The sequence below is a fragment of the Alternaria hordeiaustralica genome, assembly GCF_023758085.1.
Source record: "Alternaria hordeiaustralica strain BMP 2776 chromosome Unknown scaffold_10, whole genome shotgun sequence".
In the NCBI taxonomy this organism is placed as follows: Eukaryota; Fungi; Ascomycota; class Dothideomycetes; order Pleosporales; family Pleosporaceae; genus Alternaria; species Alternaria hordeiaustralica.
In genome coordinates this window covers 809,447-815,446 of record NW_026056782.1, presented here as the reverse complement: position 1 = coordinate 815,446, position 6,000 = coordinate 809,447, and positions in this window count along the sequence as shown.

Genomic DNA, 6,000 nt, shown 5'->3' with positions numbered 1-6,000 from the left:
TGTCACCCGCATCGAAGCATCCACCGTGCCCTTCGCCGTGCCCTTCGTGCGCGCCTCTCAAAGTGCCAATGACTGGTGGCTCGCACCACACGACGCTCTCTCCGACTGGCATTAAGCGCCCATGACAAGTGTGCCCTTCATGTACTCAGGTCCGGTTGACTTGTAGCCTCATAGCCGCATCGAAGCTTGATTCGGCTTACGGCCTTGTCGCTAACTCTGCTGGCTGCATGGCATGCCTCTACCCTGGGCGCGACTGGAACAGTCCCACCACTTCTGAACGGTGAGAGCGATGCACTCACAAACTTTAAGCACTCACCTGCCGACAGCTCAAATGCTCCGCAGCTATAGCACAGGAAAACCCTGCAGTATGATCGTCGCCATGCAGAACGACAACACGAATGTCTACAGACTCACACGTCCTTGGTCAATCGCGATGAACTCAAATCAACCGTGAGATGAGCTGAACGAGTCCTCAACTTCTGCTCGCGCGTCCCATCGACGCCTTCACGGAGGACTTGATGCCTCATTGCATAAGCGCTCGAGTCCTCCCACGACCGACTGGCTGTAAGAGCTCCAACGCACGACGGTCCTCATCTCCTGTTATTGCCTCCAAACCTAGATCAGCAGCATGTCTCACTATCCTCATGCATGCATTTCCGGTCACCGTGTCCTGCTCGGCGACTAAATTCCGGTGAGTGTAAGCGACGCTGCGAGGAGCGAGATTGGCATTCCGGTGAGTAGTAGACGTGTCAACCTCGCGGACGGGCAACTTTGTGAGCAGCATGCGGCTCAACCGAGGCTCGGAAGTCGTTCGGAATAGAGATGGGTGTGGAAGAACACCAGCACATCCACAGCGGTAAGAGCAGAAATCGAAGTTGACTCCGAGAAGCTTTAAATTTGAGATTGCATACCAAACTCCAAAACTACCTGCCTGCCAATGCGCTCCAAAATTGTGTACGAGTACAATGAGACAACGACTGTGCCAGACAGTCTAGATAGAAGGGTAATCACGAGCTGAAGGCAACAAAGCCCACCAGCCAACGAGGCTGGACTGAAAATCCTCCAACATCATCATGCGTGAGAAATGATACACCAAGTGCTGAGATAGTAGGCTGAGGTGAACCCAAGATGACTGCCGAAAATTTGACGCCTGGGGCTGGAACCTCAGCCGGTCGGCCCCCACTCGCCCTCAACAACCATAGACATAAATATAAGGAAACCAATTCTCTTCTCATCTGTATCGTACCGTCGTGTTGTCATTCAACGTGATGTTCAGTTATTTCCGTTATATTGTTGCTGCCCACGTTGATGAGCGTATGGGTCGTACGGCCTGTATTCCTCATACACTTCATCCCCATCGTATACCGCTCCATCACGTCTGACGTAGCCGACAGCGTCGTAGGGCGCGGAACGTTGAGGCGCAGTTTGAGCGGAAGGATAACCACCAATGGGAGGCTGGTACTGGTCCGACTGCGCACGGCGCTCCGCCGACGAAGAGGTGTGAGGTGCCGGTGACGAGTAATAGTCGCTCTCGGACGTTCGGTGAGGGGGAACGTACAGATGAGAGGATGAGTGACCCGTCTCAAATTGACTTAGGTTATTGTAGGCGCGAGGTTGTTGAACTTGAGGTCTTTGAGGGGGAGGTGCGCTGTATGGAGCTTGGCTGCTTGTTCCGCCGTTTGGGTATGCGTGGTAGGACCATGATGATCGTTGCACTTGTGCGTATACGGAATCGTTTCGTGGATCGTAGCCGTTGCTTTGTGTAGATGGAGTAGATGCGCCTCCTCCCGAGGTAGACTGCGTCTCGTTAGCGGCGAGTTCAACGCATGCAATGAAACAATCTTACGTTCGTGTGTGAGTGACCACGAGAGCTGCCGCTGCGGCCACCACCGCCGTTACGGCCTGACCCGTTGGAACTACCGCCAGAGCGACGCTGTGATCCGCTCATATTGTCTTGAGTGGACTAGTCGGGTGCGTGAAGACGTTGTGTGTAGCGAGTGACTACTGAAAGCGGAGTCGAGGAAGGGAAGGGATAGCCTAGATCGAGAGATTGCGGCTGAAGGATGCGATCAGGTACAGGGGCGTGTGAGACGTGGATGAGTTTTGGTCCAGTCACCTGATGCGTGGCGGGTCAGTTCGATGTTAGATAAAGATAGATGATGAAGGAGTCTGATGGCAACTTGGAGTGTGAGCATGAGAAGCGGAAGTGAATGAGTGGAGGCGGGCACGAGTGTGATTTAAGAAGAGGCGGACACGTCCACTGGGAGTCCTTCTGTTAGCTGTTCCCCTTCATCCTCACGAATCCGGTTGCCTCAGGCACCCCGGTACCCTGTGCCCTGTGCCCCCGAAGAAGCATGCGGGCCGCGTCCAGAAGGGGCGTGTTACACGCAATTTCTGGCATTCGTTTTCGAGGACTTGTTCAATCAAACCACTTGCGTCTGACTCACGATAGCCAGCGGGTCTGGTCCCGCGGGAACGCTAGGGTGGAGGCATAGGTTCTCGAGGAAGGGAGTCGGCCCTTTTCGCGTCGCGTAGCTACCGATATGTGGCAAATCGAATCGAGACAGCCTTTGCGCACATGAGTAGTCTGCGCGAAAGGGCGAAGGCAGACTTGGGGCTGGGCGGTCTTCTGATTGGTCGAGCACCCAGGAACTTACCGCTTCTTGTCACACACCTCGACGGTCCACCAGCTCAAGATTGTCTCCTATGTCTAGCAAAGCCGTCTTGAAACTCGGCAGCGTCCTGATCGAAGGACGATGAGCCGAGCCGCGAAGGGAGGCTCCGTGCAGTTCCCAGCGGTTTGGTACCTAGCCTGCTTCTGTGACTACTCGGTTGGCCCACCTAAGGCCCACCTGTTTTGGTGGACCGACGATGAGACCGTTGCTCGGGCTGAGCAGATCCAATCACTAATGCAGGATGCATGTTAATCATATCTCGTGGCACAAGGGCTGAAGATGAGATGAGCCAATAGAGAACCAGAGATGGGGACGAGCACCTCTACCAATCCCGACCATCAACGTGGTGAAGAGGGTACATGCCTCCATCCCGCGAATGATGTAACTCGTGTCTGGATTGGCTGTCGCGTGGGATGGCAGGGCCGTGTGGCTCTCCATTGTACGAGCTGAGAGGGTTATAACAGGGTATATCGAAGATAAAGCGGCGGTGCTCTGCCCTACCATCGAACTAGTTGCCAGTAGCCCAGTCGGCTCCTGTACTCCAGACGGTGAGCCGCATTGATCAGACTGTAGGGCTTCGCTTCCAATACTGCGGGCTGGCTAGTAAGCTGGAGGCATGCCTTCCGCCTACCTTTGCCGACGTGCGTGCCTGAGACGGAGCTCCTTGCATGCAGCATTAGCAGTACGACTGCGCAGAGCCTTGATTGGATATTCCCTTCCTTCATGTAATCTTACTCGTCTTGATCCGAGCACTGATTCCTGCCTATTTTGCCTTAGCGCGGCGTCGTTCTCATGTTGCAGCCCAAAGCCGCATTGTCCCATAACCGCAGTCAGCGGGTAAGGCTATACGAGCACGGTCAAACTCGCTAGAGTTCCGTCTGTTCGAGCACACTCTCGTTATGTCCAAGCTCGTGGGTGGCGCTAAATCTCGTACGGGTGATCGTCGGGTGGGCTGAGAGGGTATACGTGTGTGACATAATCGATCGTGACGAGCTGACATGTTTGGCAACTGGCATCAATCAGCGGATGAAGTTGAAGACGGCAGATTCCAAACAATCCAACAAAAGAATGAGACTGGGATGAGGGAAAGTTGGCAATGGAACTCACTAGCTTCACAGCCTTTCTCTATCTATACATCGACAGTTCTTTCATCTTCCAATGATCTCAATGAAGCTCATTGACCAGTTCTCGCTGAGACAGTGATAGACGACGTCCAGGTGAGTCCGACCGTACTTCTGGGTGGTTCGCGCTCGGCCAAGCTTCAGTGCGTGTGTGGCATGTATCCGCAGCACATGAACATCAAGTGAAAAGAAGACGGCGACAGTGATCACAAACTCATGCTAAAGCGACCTTCTCTCCATTGATGAGCTCGCAAACATCGGTAGATGCTAAGAGGTAATTGAGACGCGCCTCACGACACGCATCGCGCGACAAGACGCCCACTAGCTTAAAGCCGCCGCTTAAAGCCGCCTCGAGTCGCATCATCGCAACACCAGAAACTCCCCCCCACCGAAGTCGTCGCGCAATATCACCCAACATGGCCAACCTCGACACCCTCCCACCCGAAATCCTCTTCACCATCCTCTCCTACACAGAACCCAACCTCAACCCCACCCTCCCCACCTACCCGCTCAACACCCTCGCCGCAACAAACAAACACCTCAACGCCATCGTCGAAGAATATGCGCGCAACCTGCTCAAACGCCATGCCGACATCGTCCTACCGAAGAAAACGCGTATCTACACGTGCCGCCGGAAATGGCTAGGCGATATGTGTTACTTCTGCAAGAAGAAGACGCAAAGAAAAGCGTGTCTCTACAAGACCATAGCGTGTTGTCTGGCATGCGATAAGAAGGAGTATGAGAAGATGGTATGTACGCTTTGGGGACCTCAGACGCTTCTACATATATGTGCGATAGTGCTGATATACCGGCCAGACAATGACACAAGCCATGCAATCCACACAGCTCTCTAAACTTGACTTATTCACCCCATCGCCATTAAACCTTGATCTTCCGCCTTTGGTAACAGCACCCTACCCCATCATGGGCGCCGCATGCATCATGCTCTCCGCCCCCGACCTCCGCGCCCGCGCCGCGTACGTAAGAACGCGACTCGGCGACGCAGCGCGCGACGAAAGCTATATGCGCAATCGCCGCGCGAAACACGACCGTATTGTTAGACATTTGGGTATCACGTACGAGCCTACTGTGGGGTGGTATGTGTGTTCGGATGCGTCGCGCAATGGGGATGGGGAGGTGCTGGGGAAGGAGAAGGAAAAGAAGAAGACGCCGGGTAGTATGCGCTCAGAAGAGAGTAGAATGGCGTATGCGGAGAAGGCGTTGGAGGAGGAGTGGAAGGCGATAGGGATGGGTGAGTTGGTAGCGCGGGGTACGGAGTATATGGCTTGTGTGAGAGGGCGGCGAGGAAGAAGGGGAAGAGAGAGCATAAGTATGGACTAGCGAGGTAGAAGGGAGAAGTGATAGTGGAAGGTGCAATGCGCGCATTAGTTGCTTAGTATGTATCTCCTGCTTTGCATATGTGCGTGCTGTAGCAGTTTTACCTGCAGTGTAGCGCTTATATTCTCTTCTTCTACAGAAGAATGCTACTTAAGCAAGGTTAAGAGAAATGTCGCGCACGTCTTTGCCTAGGATGTTTACTAAAATATCAACTTTAGAGTTTAATAGCGAGGAATGCTAGGGTCTTAGAAGGTAGCATTACGAAAATCTTGAAAATGTGTTGTAGGCAAAGGCAATATAGAATGCATAAGGTAGAAGATATAAAGGCAAGAAGGTAAGAAGGTAAGAAGTCACGAAGTTAAGAAGTCAAGAAGGGAAAAAGATGTAATGACAAAGTTGGTTGATTGAGAACCCAAGAATGCCAGCTAAGCTCAACCACCACCACCGTTGAAACCCTGAAGTTGAGACCCATACAAGAAGTCCATGTTTTGTCCAGCCAACCAAGAAGATATCCAAACACCACCAAGTCCTTGCACCATCCAACCACCACCACCAAATCCATCAAGTCCAACCATCCACCAAACCAGGGCTCACTAGCAGCGATGTCAAGAACAGTGCTCGTCGAACATGCCGACACTCCACTATCATCACCAGAATTGACCTGAACTTCCGAAGAAGCCGCCATCTGGTTCCGATAAGATGATCAACCATCCTGGGGTCCGAAGACACCCAAGAGAACAACAAGAGGCCCAGTGTAGCGCAAGCGCCATTGACCGTCTGTCCTCCAACCTTGTTGTCTCGAGGCACTCTCGAGATGGCATCAACATCCAATGTGAAAGTGTCCAACAGTGACAGTGACTGAACCC